Genomic DNA, 17677 nt, shown 5'->3' with positions numbered 1-17677 from the left:
TCAAACACAGCTCTCATCTCCCTTCCCACCACGTCGAGATGACTATGCAACATCCTTTCCTTCCCCCAGGCAACACAGAACCACGACCCTCTTCCATGCACCCCTGCGTCACTGGGGACCCCTGCACCTTCTCTAGGCTTACTTAGATTCTCACGGGGACCATTACACACACACACCGCCCGTGATCGCTCTTCTCCTATTGGGAAGTAGCTTTATCTTACCTTCAGATGGTCACACAGGTAGCCACGGAACACTGACTTCATTGGCAGCAAGCCTGAGACACAGGTGGCTACGTGGGCCCTCCTGAGTTCACCGCAAGGGCAGGCCACTGCACACAGCATGGCTTCACGGGGGAGGATCCCCCCAGGATTCGGGCACTTCCAAACGTAGCCTTCACCTCTCTTCCCAGGCCGACACACTGCATGCATGCAAGAATGTCCCCCACATCCACACATGTTCATGCACCGCCCTCCAGCTTGCATCCAGCCCTCAACGGGGATCCGCTCTTCTGCTCTATGCTTCAGGAGGAAGAGGAGGAGGAGCACCAGAGGACAACACACTTTCCGTTCTCTGCTCTGCCACTGGAAAGTCTCCTTAGCTTCTCTACCCTCTAGGTGTTCACATCCTTAGCAAAAGGCTCGTGAAACGGCCCTGAGGTTTCCTGGGATCAGCTGGAGGCCGGAGTCCTCATGCCATCATGCCAGCCAGCTCAACGACACCTGCAGCTCCACCACTACTGCTTGGCCAAAAGCCTGCACCAAAGGGACTCTTGCTGGGCGTTCCCTTACCCCGACAGCCACCAATGCCACAAAATACAAGAGATCAGCACCCGTCTGGGCAGGGCACCACACAGCATGCCTCTCAGGGGAGGATCCACCCAATCCCCTTCCCACTCTCAGAAGGAGCTTGGAGCTCTCTCCCCATCACATCCTGATGGCTGCGCCCAAGGTAGAGCCACAGCCCTAGAGGATGTCAACCCCTGCCTTCCAACCTGCATCTCTCCCTGACAGCAAATCCCGCCCCCCCCTCCACCCACACACCCACCCCACTCTACGCCTCCTCCACATGGAAGAGGCCCCGCGGCCGGAAGAAGCATACTGTACTTCTCCCTTCTTGTCTCAGGAATGACCTTCTCTTCTGTAACCTCTCTGTGCTCACAGCCTGAGCAAAGGAGCCCTGAAATCAGGCTGAGGATGCCAGAGACACAGCTGGCTCCCACGGTCATCATGACATCAAGGCGGGCTGCTCATCCACACCTACAACTCCACCCACATCACTGCTGCACAGGCCACCACACGAGCTTCTCGGGAGCCTTACTCTACCCACACGGGTACCCCTTAAGAGACATCTAAGGAAACGGCACCCGCGTAGGTAGGGCACGGCACACAGCTGGCCTTCAAGGTGGAGGACCTGCCCTACCTCCCTCTCACTCCCACATGGAACCTTTCATGTGTCTACCCATCTCTTCCTGGTGAGTGCACCCTGCATCCAGCCATAGCCTTAGAAGGTATCGACCCACTGCCCTCCAACTAGCATGCCTCCCCCTTTGCATCTCCTCAGCTGGTCGAAGCCTATCTGGACAACTCTCTGAACAGAGGGAGAATGATCTTGCCTCTGTTCTCGGCTATTCTAGTGGCAATTATCTTTACCTCATCTACTTCACAGATGCTCACCTTTTTAGGAGTGGACCATGGAAATCCTAACCAAGATGTGTCTGCGATCTAGGTGGCCTCCAGGGCCTACCTGCCTTCTTGGAGGAAGATCACCTGCAGACCCACGCCCAGCACTTGTCCACAGGCCACCACGAAACATAATCCACTTGTGCATGACCCCAGCCAGAAAGGCTCTCTTTACACATACTGGAAAGGAACGGCCCCTTTCTGGGCAGGGCACGGCACACAGCAGGATGGCCTCAAGGCGGGGGACCTGCTTAGTCCCCTTCCCACACTCTAGGGACATTTTCTTCTCTCCCCCCACCACATCCTGCTGACTGCACCCAACACTGAGCAACCCCCAGAACACCATGACCCGCTCTGCCCTGAAACTCATATTCCGCCCTCACCGTAGATTTCCTCACCTGTTCTACGCGTACCTTCCCACGTGGAGGTCCAAGAGAAAAAGAGCGTGTTCTAGCTGCCTCCTTCTCACAGAAATTCTCTTTCCCTAGTGCTGACCTGTAGGTGTGCCTCCTGTTGCCAATGGACCCCTGAACGCATCCTGAGGATGTGCCACAGAGCCAGGTGCTGCCAGGGTCCTCATGACTCCATGCAACCAGGGCACCTCTAGCTCCACCACCACCATCCAGGGCCCACCACAAAGCTTGTCTCACTGAGCCTTACTCTGCCGAGACACGCACCGTTCACATGCAGTCCAGGTCATCAGTACCTGTCTGGGCAGGCCACTGCACACAGCATGCTTCCACAGTGGACGAGCTGCCCCGGACCCCTCACGCTCTCAAACACAGCTCTCATCTCCCTTCCCACCACGTCGAGATGACTATGCAACATCCTTTCCTTCCCCCAGGCAACACAGAACCACGACCCTCTTCCATGCACCCCTGCGTCACTGGGGACCCCTGCACCTTCTCTAGGCTTACTTAGATTCTCACGGGGACCATTACACACACACACCGCCCGTGATCGCTCTTCTCCTATTGGGAAGTAGCTTTATCTTACCTTCAGATGGTCACACAGGTAGCCACGGAACACTGACTTCATTGGCAGCAAGCCTGAGACACAGGTGGCTACGTGGGCCCTCCTGAGTTCACCGCAAGGGCAGGCCACTGCACACAGCATGGCTTCACGGGGGAGGATCCCCCCAGGATTCGGGCACTTCCAAACGTAGCCTTCACCTCTCTTCCCAGGCCGTCACACTGCATGCATGCAAGAATGTCCCCCACATCCACACATGTTCATGCACCGCCCTCCAGCTTGCATCCAGCACTCAACGGGGATCCGCTCTTCTGCTCTATGCTTCAGGAGGAAGAGGAGGAGGAGCACCAGAGGACAACACACTTTCCGTTCTCTGCTCTGCCACTGGAAAGTCTCCTTAGCTTCTCTACCCTCTAGGTGTTCACATCCTTAGCAAAAGGCTCGTGAAACGGCCCTGAGGTTTCCTGGGATCAGCTGGAGGCCGGAGTCCTCATGCCATCATGCCAGCCAGCTCAACGACACCTGCAGCTCCACCACTACTGCTTGGCCAAAAGCCTGCACCAAAGGGACTCTTGCTGGGCGTTCCCTTACCCCGACAGCCACCAATGCCACAAAATACAAGAGATCAGCACCCGTCTGGGCAGGGCACCACACAGCATGCCTCTCAGGGGAGGATCCACCCAATCCCCTTCCCACTCTCAGAAGGAGCTTGGAGCTCTCTCCCCATCACATCCTGATGGCTGCGCCCAAGGTAGAGCCACAGCCCTAGAGGATGTCAACCCATGCCTTCCAACCTGCATCTCTCCCTGACAGCAAATCCCGCCCCCCCCTCCACCCACTCACCCACCCCACTCTACGCCTCCTCCACATGGAAGAGGCCCCGCGGCCGGAAGAAGCATACTGTACTCCTCCCTTCTTGTCTCAGGAATGACCTTCTCTTCTGTAACCTCTCTGTGCTCACAGCCTGAGCAAAGGAGCCCTGAAATCAGGCTGAGGATGCCAGAGACACAGCTGGCTCCCACGGTCATCATGACATCAAGGCGGGCTGCTCATCCACACCTACAACTCCACCCACATCACCGCTGCACAGGCCACCACACGAGGTTCTCGGGAGCCTTACTCTACCCACACGGGTACCCCTTAAGAGACATCTACGGAAACGGCACCCGCGTAGGTAGGGCACGGCACACAGCTGGCCTTCAAGGTGGAGGACCTGCCCTACCTCCCTCTCACTCCCACATGGAACCTTTCATGTGTCTACCCATCTCTTCCTGGTGAGTGCACCCTGCATCCAGCCATAGCCTTAGAAGGTATCGACCCACTGCCCTCCAACTAGCATGCCTCCCCCTTTGCATCTCCTCAGCTGGTCGAAGCCTATCTGGACAACTCTCTGAACAGAGGGAGAATGATCTTGCCTCTGTTCTCGGCTATTCTAGTGGCAATTATCTTTACCTCATCTACTTCACAGATGCTCACCTTTTTAGGAGTGGACCATGGAAATCCTAACCAAGATGTGTCTGCGATCTAGGTGGCCTCCAGGGCCTTCCTGCCTTCTTGGAGGAAGATCACCTGCAGACCCACGCCCAGCACTTGTCCACAGGCCACCACGAAACATAATCCACTTGTGCATGACCCCAGCCAGAAAGGCTCTCTTTACACATACTGGAAAGGAACGGCCCCTTTCTGGGCAGGGCACGGCACACAGCAGGATGGCCTCAAGGCGGGGCACCTGCTTAGTCCCCTTCCCACACTCTAGGGACATTTTCTTCTCTCCTCCCACCACATCCTGCTGACTGCACCCAACACTGAGCAACCCCCAGAACACCATGACCCGCTCTGCCCTGAAACTCATATTCCGCCCTCACCGTAGATTTCCTCACCTGTTCTACGCATACCTTCCCACGTGGAGGTCCAAGAGAAAAAGAGCGTGTTCTAGCTGCCTCCTTCTCACAGAAATTCTCTTTCCCTAGTGCTGACCTGTAGGTGTGCCCCCTGTTGCCAATGGACCCCTGAACGCATCCTGAGGATGTGCCACAGAGCCAGGTGCTGCCAGGGTCCTCATGACTCCATGCAACCAGGGCACCTCTAGCTCCACCACCACCATCCAGGGCCCACCACAAAGCTTGTCTCACTGAGCCTTACTCTGCCAAGACACGCACCGTTCACATGCAGTCCAGGTCATCAGTACCTGTCTGGGCAGGGCACTGCACACAGCATGCTTCCACAGTGGACGAGCTGCCCCGGACCCCTCACGCTCTCAAACACAGCTCTCATCTCCCTTCCCACCACGTCGAGATGACTATGCAACATCCTTTCCTTCCCCCAGGCAACACAGAACCACGACCCTCTTCCATGCACCCCTGCGTCACTGGGGACCCCTGCACCTTCTCTAGGCTTACTTAGATTCTCACGGGGACCATTACACACACACACCGCCCGTGATCGCTCTTCTCCTATTGGGAAGTAGCTTTATCTTACCTTCAGATGGTCACACAGGTAGCCACGGAACACTGACTTCACTGGCGGCAAGCCTGAGACACAGGTGGCTACGTGGGCCCTCCTGAGTTCACCGCAAGGGCAGGCCACTGCACACAGCATGGCTTCACGGGGGAGGATCCACCCAGGACTTCGGGCACTTCCAAACGTAGCCTTCACCTCTCTTCCCAGGCCGTCACACTGCATGCATGCAAGAATGTCCCCCACATCCACACATGTTCATGCACCGCCCTCCAGCTTGCATCCAGCCCTCAACGGGGATCCGCTCTTCTGCTCTATGCTTCAGGAGGAAGAGGAGGAGGAGCACCAGAGGACAACACACTTTCCGTTCTCTGCTCTGCCACTGGAAAGTCTCCTTAGCTGCTCTACCCTCTAGGTGTTCACATCCTTAGCAAAAGGCTCGTGAAATGGCCCTGAGGTTTCCTGGGATCAGCTGGAGGCCGGAGTCCTCATGCCATCATGCCAGCCAGCTCAACGACACCTGCAGCTCCACCACTAATGCTAGGCCAAAAGCCTGCACCAAAGGGACTCTTGCTGGGCGTTCCCTTACCCCGACAGCCACCAATGCCACAAAATACAAGAGATCAGCACCCATCTGGGCAGGGCACCACACAGCATGCCTCTCAGGGGAGGATCCACCCAATCCCCTTCCCACTCTCAGAAGGAGCTTGGAGCTCTCTCCCCATCACATCCTGATGGCTGCGCCCAAGGTAGAGCCACAGCCCTAGAGGATGTCAACCCCTGCCTTCCAACCGGCATCTCTCCCTGACAGCAAATCCCGCCCCCCCCTCCACCCACTCACCCACCCCACTCTACGCCTCCTCGACATGGAAGAGGCCCCGCGGCCGGAAGAAGCATACTGTACTCCTTCCTTCTTGTCTCAGGAATGACCTTCTCTTCTGTAACCTCTCTGTGCTCACAGCCTGAGCAAAGGAGCCCTGAAATCAGGCTGAGGATGCCAGAGACACAGCTGGCTCCCACGGTCATCATGACATCAAGGCGGGCTGCTCATCCACACCTACAACTCCACCCACATCACCGCTGCACAGGCCACCACATGAGGTTCTCGTGAGCCTTACTCTACCCACACGGGTACCCCTTAAGAGACATCTAAGGAAACGGCACCCGTGTAGGTAGGGCACGGCACACAGCTGGCCTTCAAGGTGGAGGACCTGCCCTACCTCCCTCTCACTCCCACATGGAACCTTTCATGTGTCTACCCATCTCTTCCTGGTGAGTGCACCCTGCATCCAGCCATAGCCTTAGAAGGTATCGACCCACTGCCCTCCAACTAGCATGCCTCCCCCTTTGCATCTCCTCAGCTGGTCGAAGCCTATCTGGACAACTCTCTGAACAGAGGGAGAATGATCTTGCCTCTGTTCTCGGCTATTCTAGTGGCAATTATCTTTACCGCATCTACTTCACAGATGCTCACCTTTTTAGGAGTGGACCATGGAAATCCTAACCAAGATGTGTCTGCGATCTAGGTGGCCTCCAGGGCCTTCCTGCCTTCTTGGAGGAAGATCACCTGCAGACCCACGCCCAGCACTTGTCCACAGGCCACCACGAAACATAATCCACTTGTGCATGACCCCAGCCAGAAAGGCTCTCTTTACACATACTGGAAAGGAACGGCCCCTTTCTGGGCAGGGCACGGCACACAGCAGGATGGCCTCAAGGCGGGGGACCTGCTTAGTCCCCTTCCCACACTCTAGGGACAGTTTCTTCTCTCCTCCCACCACATCCTGCTGACTGCACCCAACACTGAGCAACCCCCAGAACACCATGACCCGCTCTGCCCTGAAACTCATATTCCGCCCTCACCGTAGATTTCCTCACCTGTTCTACGCGTACCTTCCCACGTGGAGGTCCAAGAGAAAAAGAGCGTGTTCTAGCTGCCTCCTTCTCACAGAAATTCTCTTTCCCTAGTGCTGACCTGTAGGTGTGCCCCCTGTTGCCAATGGACCCCTGAACGCATCCTGAGGATGTGCCACAGAGCCAGGTGCTGCCAGGGTCCTCATGACTCCATGCAACCAGGGCACCTCTAGCTCCACCACCACCATCCAGGGCCCACCACAAAGCTTGTCTCACTGAGCCTTACTCTGCCGAGACACGCACCGTTCACATGCAGTCCAGGTCATCAGTACCTGTCTGGGCAGGCCACTGCACACAGCATGCTTCCACAGTGGACGAGCTGCCCCGGGCCCCTCACGCTCTCAAACACAGCTCTCATCTCCCTTCCCACCACGTCGAGATGACTATGCAACATCCTTTCCTTCCCCCAGGCAACACAGAACCACGACCCTCTTCCATGCACCCCTGCGTCACTGGGGACCCCTGCACCTTCTCTAGGCTTACTTAGATTCTCACGGGGACCATTACACACACACACCGCCCGTGATCGCTCTTCTCCTATTGGGAAGTAGCTTTATCTTACCTTCAGATGGTCACACAGGTAGCCACGGAACACTGACTTCATTGGCGGCAAGCCTGAGACACAGGTGGCTACGTGGGCCCTCCTGAGTTCACCGCAAGGGCAGGCCACTGCACACAGCATGGCTTCATGGGGGAGGATCCACCCAGGACTTTGGGCACTTCCAAACGTAGCCTTCACCTCTCTTCCCAGGCCGTCACACTGCATGCATGCAAGAATGTCCCCCACATCCACACATGTTCATGCACCGCCCTCCAGCTTGCATCCAGCACTCAACGGGGATCCGCTCTTCTGCTCTATGCTTCAGGAGGAAGAGGAGGAGGAGCACCAGAGGACAACACACTTTCCGTTCTCTGCTCTGCCACTGGAAAGTCTCCTTAGCTTCTCTACCCTCTAGGTGTTCCCATCCTTAGCAAAAGGCTCGTGAAATGGCCCTGAGGTTTCCTGGGATCAGCTGGAGGCCGGAGTCCTCATGCCATCATGCCAGCCAGCTCAACGACACCTGCAGCTCCACCACTACTGCTTGGCCAAAAGCCTGCACCAAAGGGACTCTTGCTGGGCGTTCCCTTACCCCGACAGCCACCAATGCCACAAAATACAAGAGATCAGCATCCGTCTGGGCAGGGCACCACACAGCATGCCTCTCAGGGGAGGATCCACCCAATCCCCTTCCCACTCTCAGAAGGAGCTTGGAGCTCTCTCCCCATCACATCCTGATGGCTGCGCCCAAGGTAGAGCCACAGCCCTAGAGGATGTCAACCCATGCCTTCCAACCTGCATCTCTCCCTGACAGCAAATCCCGCCCCCCCCTCCACCCACTCACCCACCCCACTCTACGCCTCCTCCACATGGAAGAGGCCCCGCGGCCGGAAGAAGCATACTGTACTCCTCCCTTCTTGTCTCAGGAATGACCTTCTCTTCTGTAACCTCTCTGTGCTCACAGCCTGAGCAAAGGAGCCCTGAAATCAGGCTGAGGATGCCAGAGACACAGCTGGCTCCCACGGTCATCATGACATCAAGGCGGGCTGCTCATCCACACCTACAACTCCACCCACATCACCGCTGCACAGGCCACCACACGAGGTTCTCGTGAGCCTTACTCTACCCACACGGGTACCCCTTAAGAGACATCTAAGGAAACGGCACCCGCGTAGGTAGGGCACGGCACACAGCTGGCCTTCAAGGTGGAGGACCTGCCCTACCTCCCTCTCACTCCCACATGGAACCTTTCATGTGTCTACCCATCTCTTCCTGGTGAGTGCACCCTGCATCCAGCCATAGCCTTAGAAGGTATCGACCCACTGCCCTCCAACTAGCATGCCTCCCCCTTTGCATCTCCTCAGCTGGTCGAAGCCTATCTGGACAACTCTCTGAACAGAGGGAGAATGATCTTGCCTCTGTTCTCGGCTATTCTAGTGGCAATTATCTTTACCGCATCTACTTCACAGATGCTCACCTTTTTAGGAGTGGACCATGGAAATCCTAACCAAGATGTGTCTGCGATCTAGGTGGCCTCCAGGGCCTTCCTGCCTTCTTGGAGGAAGATCACCTGCAGACCCACGCCCAGCACTTGTCCACAGGCCACCACGAAACATAATCCACTTGTGCATGACCCCAGCCAGAAAGGCTCTCTTTACACATACTGGAAAGGAACGGCCCCTTTCTGGGCAGGGCACGGCACACAGCAGGATGGCCTCAAGGCGGGGGACCTGCTTAGTCCCCTTCCCACACTCTAGGGACATTTTCTTCTCTCCTCCCACCACATCCTGCTGACTGCACCCAACACTGAGCAACCCCCAGAACACCATGACCCGCTCTGCCCTGAAACTCATATTCCGCCCTCACCGTAGATTTCCTCACCTGTTCTACGCGTACCTTCCCACGTGGAGGTCCAAGAGAAAAAGAGCGTGTTCTAGCTGCCTCCTTCTCACAGAAATTCTCTTTCCCTAGTGCTGACCTGTAGGTGTGCCCCCTGTTGCCAATGGACCCCTGAACGCATCCTGAGGATGTGCCACAGAGCCAGGTGCTGCCAGGGTCCTCATGACTCCATGCAACCAGGGCACCTCTAGCTCCACCACCACCATCCAGGGCCCACCACAAAGCTTGTCTCACTGAGCCTTACTCTGCCGAGACACGCACCGTTCACATGCAGTCCAGGTCATCAGTACCTGTCTGGGCAGGCCACTGCACACAGCATGCTTCCACAGTGGACGAGCTGCCCCGGACCCCTCACGCTCTCAAACACAGCTCTCATCTCCCTTCCCACCACGTCGAGATGACTATGCAACATCCTTTCCTTCCCCCAGGCAACACAGAACCACGACCCTCTTCCATGCACCCCTGCGTCACTGGGGACCCCTGCACCTTCTCTAGGCTTACTTAGATTCTCACGGGGACCATTACACACACACACCGCCCGTGATCGCTCTTCTCCTATTGGGAAGTAGCTTTATCTTACCTTCAGATGGTCACACAGGTAGCCACGGAACACTGACTTCATTGGCAGCAAGCCTGAGACACAGGTGGCTACGTGGGCCCTCCTGAGTTCACCGCAAGGGCAGGCCACTGCACACAGCATGGCTTCACGGGGGAGGATCCACCCAGGACTTCGGGCACTTCCAAAGGTAGCCTTCACCTCTCTTCCCAGGCCGTCACACTGCATGCATGGAAGAATGTCCCCCACATCCACACATGTTCATGCACCGCCCTCCAGCTTGCATCCAGCCCTCAACGGGGATCCGCTCTTCTGCTCTATGCTTCAGGAGGAAGAGGAGGAGGAGCACCAGAGGACAACACACTTTCCGTTCTCTGCTCTGCCACTGGAAAGTCTCCTTAGCTTCTCTACCCTCTAGGTGTTCCCATCCTTAGCAAAAGGCTCGTGAAATGGCCCTGAGGTTTCCTGGGATCAGCTGGAGGCCGGAGTCCTCATGCCATCATGCCAGCCAGCTCAACGACACCTGCAGCTCCACCACTACTGCTTGGCCAAAAGCCTGCACCAAAGGGACTCTTGCTGGGCGTTCCCTTACCCCGACAGCCACCAATGCCACAAAATACAAGAGATCAGCATCCGTCTGGGCAGGGCACCACACAGCATGCCTCTCAGGGGAGGATCCACCCAATCCCCTTCCCACTCTCAGAAGGAGCTTGGAGCTCTCTCCCCATCACATCCTGATGGCTGCGCCCAAGGTAGAGCCACAGCCCTAGAGGATGTCAACCCATGCCTTCCAACCTGCATCTCTCCCTGACAGCAAATCCCGCCCCCCCCTCCACCCACTCACCCACCCCACTCTACGCCTCCTCCACATGGAAGAGGCCCCGCGGCCGGAAGAAGCATACTGTACTCCTCCCTTCTTGTCTCAGGAATGACCTTCTCTTCTGTAACCTCTCTGTGCTCACAGCCTGAGCAAAGGAGCCCTGAAATCAGGCTGAGGATGCCAGAGACACAGCTGGCTCCCACGGTCATCATGACATCAAGGCGGGCTGCTCATCCACACCTACAACTCCACCCACAACACCGCTGCACAGGCCACCACACGAGGTTCTCGTGAGCCTTACTCTACCCACACGGGTACCCCTTAAGAGACATCTAAGGAAACGGCACCCGCGTAGGTAGGGCACGGCACACAGCTGGCCTTCAAGGTGGAGGACCTGCCCTACCTCCCTCTCACTCCCACATGGAACCTTTCATGTGTCTACCCATCTCTTCCTGGTGAGTGCACCCTGCATCCAGCCATAGCCTTAGAAGGTATCGACCCACTGCCCTCCAACTAGCATGCCTCCCCCTTTGCATCTCCTCAGCTGGTCGAAGCCTATCTGGACAACTCTCTGAACAGAGGGAGAATGATCTTGCCTCTGTTCTCGGCTATTCTAGTGGCAATTATCTTTACCGCATCTACTTCACAGATGCTCACCTTTTTAGGAGTGGACCATGGAAATCCTAACCAAGATGTGTCTGCGATCTAGGTGGCCTCCAGGGCCTTCCTGCCTTCTTGGAGGAAGATCACCTGCAGACCCACGCCCAGCACTTGTCCACAGGCCACCACGAAACATAATCCACTTGTGCATGACCCCAGCCAGAAAGGCTCTCTTTACACATACTGGAAAGGAACGGCCCCTTTCTGGGCAGGGCACGGCACACAGCAGGATGGCCTCAAGGCGGGGGACCTGCTTAGTCCCCTTCCCACACTCTAGGGACAGTTTCTTCTCTCCTCCCACCACATCCTGCTGACTGCACCCAACACTGAGCAACCCCCAGAACACCATGACCCGCTCTGCCCTGAAACTCATATTCCGCCCTCACCGTAGATTTCCTCACCTGTTCTACGCGTACCTTCCCACGTGGAGGTCCAAGAGAAAAAGAGCGTGTTCTAGCTGCCTCCTTCTCACAGAAATTCTCTTTCCCTAGTGCTGACCTGTAGGTGTGCCCCCTGTTGCCAATGGACCCCTGAACGCATCCTGAGGATGTGCCACAGAGCCAGGTGCTGCCAGGGTCCTCATGACTCCATGCAACCAGGGCACCTCTAGCTCCACCACCACCATCCAGGGCCCACCACAAAGCTTGTCTCACTGAGCCTTACTCTGCCGAGACACGCACCGTTCACATGCAGTCCAGGTCATCAGTACCTGTCTGGGCAGGCCACTGCACACAGCATGCTTCCACAGTGGACGAGCTGCCCCGGACCCCTCACGCTCTCAAACACAGCTCTCATCTCCCTTCCCACCACGTCGAGATGACTATGCAACATCCTTTCCTTCCCCCAGGCAACACAGAACCACGACCCTCTTCCATGCACCCCTGCGTCACTGGGGACCCCTGCACCTTCTCTAGGCTTACTTAGATTCTCACGGGGACCATTACACACACACACCGCCCGTGATCGCTCTTCTCCTATTGGGAAGTAGCTTTATCTTACCTTCAGATGGTCACACAGGTAGCCACGGAACACTGACTTCATTGGCAGCAAGCCTGAGACACAGGTGGCTACGTGGGCCCTCCTGAGTTCACCGCAAGGGCAGGCCACTGCACACAGCATGGCTTCACGGGGGAGGATCCACCCAGGACTTCGGGCACTTCCAAAGGTAGCCTTCACCTCTCTTCCCAGGCCGTCACACTGCATGCATGGAAGAATGTCCCCCACATCCACACATGTTCATGCACCGCCCTCCAGCTTGCATCCAGCCCTCAACGGGGATCCGCTCTTCTGCTCTATGCTTCAGGAGGAAGAGGAGGAGGAGCACCAGAGGACAACACACTTTCCGTTCTCTGCTCTGCCACTGGAAAGTCTCCTTAGCTTCTCTACCCTCTAGGTGTTCCCATCCTTAGCAAAAGGCTCGTGAAATGGCCCTGAGGTTTCCTGGGATCAGCTGGAGGCCGGAGTCCTCATGCCATCATGCCAGCCAGCTCAACGACACCTGCAGCTCCACCACTACTGCTTGGCCAAAAGCCTGCACCAAAGGGACTCTTGCTGGGCGTTCCCTTACCCCGACAGCCACCAATGCCACAAAATACAAGAGATCAGCACCCGTCTGGGCAGGGCACCACACAGCATGCCTCTCAGGGGAGGATCCACCCAATCCCCTTCCCACTCTCAGAAGGAGCTTGGAGCTCTCTCCCCATCACATCCTGATGGCTGCGCCCAAGGTAGAGCCACAGCCCTAGAGGATGTCAACCCATGCCTTCCAACCTGCATCTCTCCCTGACAGCAAATCCCGCCCCCCCCTCCACCCACTCACCCACCCCACTCTACGCCTCCTCCACATGGAAGAGGCCCCGCGGCCGGAAGAAGCATACTGTACTCCTCCCTTCTTGTCTCAGGAATGACCTTCTCTTCTGTAACCTCTCTGTGCTCACAGCCTGAGCAAAGGAGCCCTGAAATCAGGCTGAGGATGCCAGAGACACAGCTGGCTCCCACGGTCATCATGACATCAAGGCGGGCTGCTCATCCACACCTACAACTCCACCCACATCACCGCTGCACAGGCCACCACACGAGGTTCTCGTGAGCCTTACTCTACCCACACGGGTACCCCTTAAGAGACATCTAAGGAAACGGCACCCGCGTAGGTAGGGCACGGCACACAGCTGGCCTTCAAGGTGGAGGACCTGCCCTACCTCCCTCTCACTCCCACATGGAACCTTTCATGTGTCTACCCATCTCTTCCTGGTGAGTGCACCCTGCATCCAGCCATAGCCTTAGAAGGTATCGACCCACTGCCCTCCAACTAGCATGCCTCCCCCTTTGCATCTCCTCAGCTGGTCGAAGCCTATCTGGACAACTCTCTGAACAGAGGGAGAATGATCTTGCCTCTGTTCTCGGCTATTCTAGTGGCAATTATCTTTACCGCATCTACTTCACAGATGCTCACCTTTTTAGGAGTGGACCATGGAAATCCTAACCAAGATGTGTCTGCGATCTAGGTGGCCTCCAGGGCCTTCCTGCCTTCTTGGAGGAAGATCACCTGCAGACCCACGCCCAGCACTTGTCCACAGGCCACCACGAAACATAATCCACTTGTGCATGACCCCAGCCAGAAAGGCTCTCTTTACACATACTGGAAAGGAACGGCCCCTTTCTGGGCAGGGCACGGCACACAGCAGGATGGCCTCAAGGCGGGGGACCTGCTTAGTCCCCTTCCCACACTCTAGGGACAGTTTCTTCTCTCCTCCCACCACATCCTGCTGACTGCACCCAACACTGAGCAACCCCCAGAACACCATGACCCGCTCTGCCCTGAAACTCATATTCCGCCCTCACCGTAGATTTCCTCACCTGTTCTACGCGTACCTTCCCACGTGGAGGTCCAAGAGAAAAAGAGCGTGTTCTAGCTGCCTCCTTCTCACAGAAATTCTCTTTCCCTAGTGCTGACCTGTAGGTGTGCCCCCTGTTGCCAATGGACCCCTGAACGCATCCTGAGGATGTGCCACAGAGCCAGGTGCTGCCAGGGTCCTCATGACTCCATGCAACCAGGGCACCTCTAGCTCCACCACCACCATCCAGGGCCCACCACAAAGCTTGTCTCACTGAGCCTTACTCTGCCGAGACACGCACCGTTCACATGCAGTCCAGGTCATCAGTACCTGTCTGGGCAGGCCACTGCACACAGCATGCTTCCACAGTGGACGAGCTGCCCCGGACCCCTCACGCTCTCAAACACAGCTCTCATCTCCCTTCCCACCACGTCGAGATGACTATGCAACATCCTTTCCTTCCCCCAGGCAACACAGAACCACGACCCTCTTCCATGCACCCCTGCGTCACTGGGGACCCCTGCACCTTCTCTAGGCTTACTTAGATTCTCACGGGGACCATTACACACACACACCGCCCGTGATCGCTCTTCTCCTATTGGGAAGTAGCTTTATCTTACCTTCAGATGGTCACACAGGTAGCCACGGAACACTGACTTCACTGGCGGCAAGCCTGAGACACAGGTGGCTACGTGGGCCCTCCTGAGTTCACCGCAAGGGCAGGCCACTGCACACAGCATGGCTTCACGGGGGAGGATCCACCCAGGACTTCGGGCACTTCCAAACGTAGCCTTCACCTCTCTTCCCAGGCCGTCACACTGCATGCATGCAAGAATGTCCCCCACATCCACACATGTTCATGCACCGCCCTCCAGCTTGCATCCAGCCCTCAACGGGGATCCGCTCTTCTGCTCTATGCTTCAGGAGGAAGAGGAGGAGGAGCACCAGAGGACAACACACTTTCCGTTCTCTGCTCTGCCACTGGAAAGTCTCCTTAGCTGCTCTACCCTCTAGGTGTTCACATCCTTAGCAAAAGGCTCGTGAAATGGCCCTGAGGTTTCCTGGGATCAGCTGGAGGCCGGAGTCCTCATGCCATCATGCCAGCCAGCTCAACGACACCTGCAGCTCCACCACTAATGCTAGGCCAAAAGCCTGCACCAAAGGGACTCTTGCTGGGCGTTCCCTTACCCCGACAGCCACCAATGCCACAAAATACAAGAGATCAGCACCCATCTGGGCAGGGCACCACACAGCATGCCTCTCAGGGGAGGATCCACCCAATCCCCTTCCCACTCTCAGAAGGAGCTTGGAGCTCTCTCCCCATCACATCCTGATGGCTGCGCCCAAGGTAGAGCCACAGCCCTAGAGGATGTCAACCCCTGCCTTCCAACCGGCATCTCTCCCTGACAGCAAATCCCGCCCCCCCCTCCACCCACTCACCCACCCCACTCTACGCCTCCTCGACATGGAAGAGGCCCCGCGGCCGGAAGAAGCATACTGTACTCCTTCCTTCTTGTCTCAGGAATGACCTTCTCTTCTGTAACCTCTCTGTGCTCACAGCCTGAGCAAAGGAGCCCTGAAATCAGGCTGAGGATGCCAGAGACACAGCTGGCTCCCACGGTCATCATGACATCAAGGCGGGCTGCTCATCCACACCTACAACTCCACCCACATCACCGCTGCACAGGCCACCACATGAGGTTCTCGTGAGCCTTACTCTACCCACACGGGTACCCCTTAAGAGACATCTAAGGAAACGGCACCCGTGTAGGTAGGGCACGGCACACAGCTGGCCTTCAAGGTGGAGGACCTGCCCTACCTCCCTCTCACTCCCACATGGAACCTTTCATGTGTCTACCCATCTCTTCCTGGTGAGTGCACCCTGCATCCAGCCATAGCCTTAGAAGGTATCGACCCACTGCCCTCCAACTAGCATGCCTCCCCCTTTGCATCTCCTCAGCTGGTCGAAGCCTATCTGGACAACTCTCTGAACAGAGGGAGAATGATCTTGCCTCTGTTCTCGGCTATTCTAGTGGCAATTATCTTTACCGCATCTACTTCACAGATGCTCACCTTTTTAGGAGTGGACCATGGAAATCCTAACCAAGATGTGTCTGCGATCTAGGTGGCCTCCAGGGCCTTCCTGCCTTCTTGGAGGAAGATCACCTGCAGACCCACGCCCAGCACTTGTCCACAGGCCACCACGAAACATAATCCACTTGTGCATGACCCCAGCCAGAAAGGCTCTCTTTACACATACTGGAAAGGAACGGCCCCTTTCTGGGCAGGGCACGGCACACAGCAGGATGGCCTCAAGGCGGGGGACCTGCTTAGTCCCCTTCCCACACTCTAGGGACAGTTTCTTCTCTCCTCCCACCACATCCTGCTGACTGCACCCAACACTGAGCAACCCCCAGAACACCATGACCCGCTCTGCCCTGAAACTCATATTCCGCCCTCACCGTAGATTTCCTCACCTGTTCTACGCGTACCTTCCCACGTGGAGGTCCAAGAGAAAAAGAGCGTGTTCTAGCTGCCTCCTTCTCACAGAAATTCTCTTTCCCTAGTGCTGACCTGTAGGTGTGCCCCCTGTTGCCAATGGACCCCTGAACGCATCCTGAGGATGTGCCACAGAGCCAGGTGCTGCCAGGGTCCTCATGACTCCATGCAACCAGGGCACCTCTAGCTCCACCACCACCATCCAGGGCCCACCACAAAGCTTGTCTCACTGAGCCTTACTCTGCCGAGACACGCACCGTTCACATGCAGTCCAGGTCATCAGTACCTGTCTGGGCAGGCCACTGCACACAGCATGCTTCCACAGTGGACGAGCTGCCCCGGGCCCCTCACGCTCTCAAACACAGCTCTCATCTCCCTTCCCACCACGTCGAGATGACTATGCAACATCCTTTCCTTCCCCCAGGCAACACAGAACCACGACCCTCTTCCATGCACCCCTGCGTCACTGGGGACCCCTGCACCTTCTCTAGGCTTACTTAGATTCTCACGGGGACCATTACACACACACACCGCCCGTGATCGCTCTTCTCCTATTGGGAAGTAGCTTTATCTTACCTTCAGATGGTCACACAGGTAGCCACGGAACACTGACTTCATTGGCGGCAAGCCTGAGACACAGGTGGCTACGTGGGCCCTCCTGAGTTCACCGCAAGGGCAGGCCACTGCACACAGCATGGCTTCATGGGGGAGGATCCACCCAGGACTTTGGGCACTTCCAAACGTAGCCTTCACCTCTCTTCCCAGGCCGTCACACTGCATGCATGCAAGAATGTCCCCCACATCCACACATGTTCATGCACCGCCCTCCAGCTTGCATCCAGCCCTCAA

Source organism: Hippopotamus amphibius, chromosome X (assembly GCF_030028045.1).
Source record: "Hippopotamus amphibius kiboko isolate mHipAmp2 chromosome X, mHipAmp2.hap2, whole genome shotgun sequence".
In the NCBI taxonomy this organism is placed as follows: Eukaryota; Metazoa; Chordata; class Mammalia; order Artiodactyla; family Hippopotamidae; genus Hippopotamus; species Hippopotamus amphibius.
The sequence above is the reverse complement of the archived record's forward strand: the minus strand, read 5'-3'. Positions refer to the sequence as shown.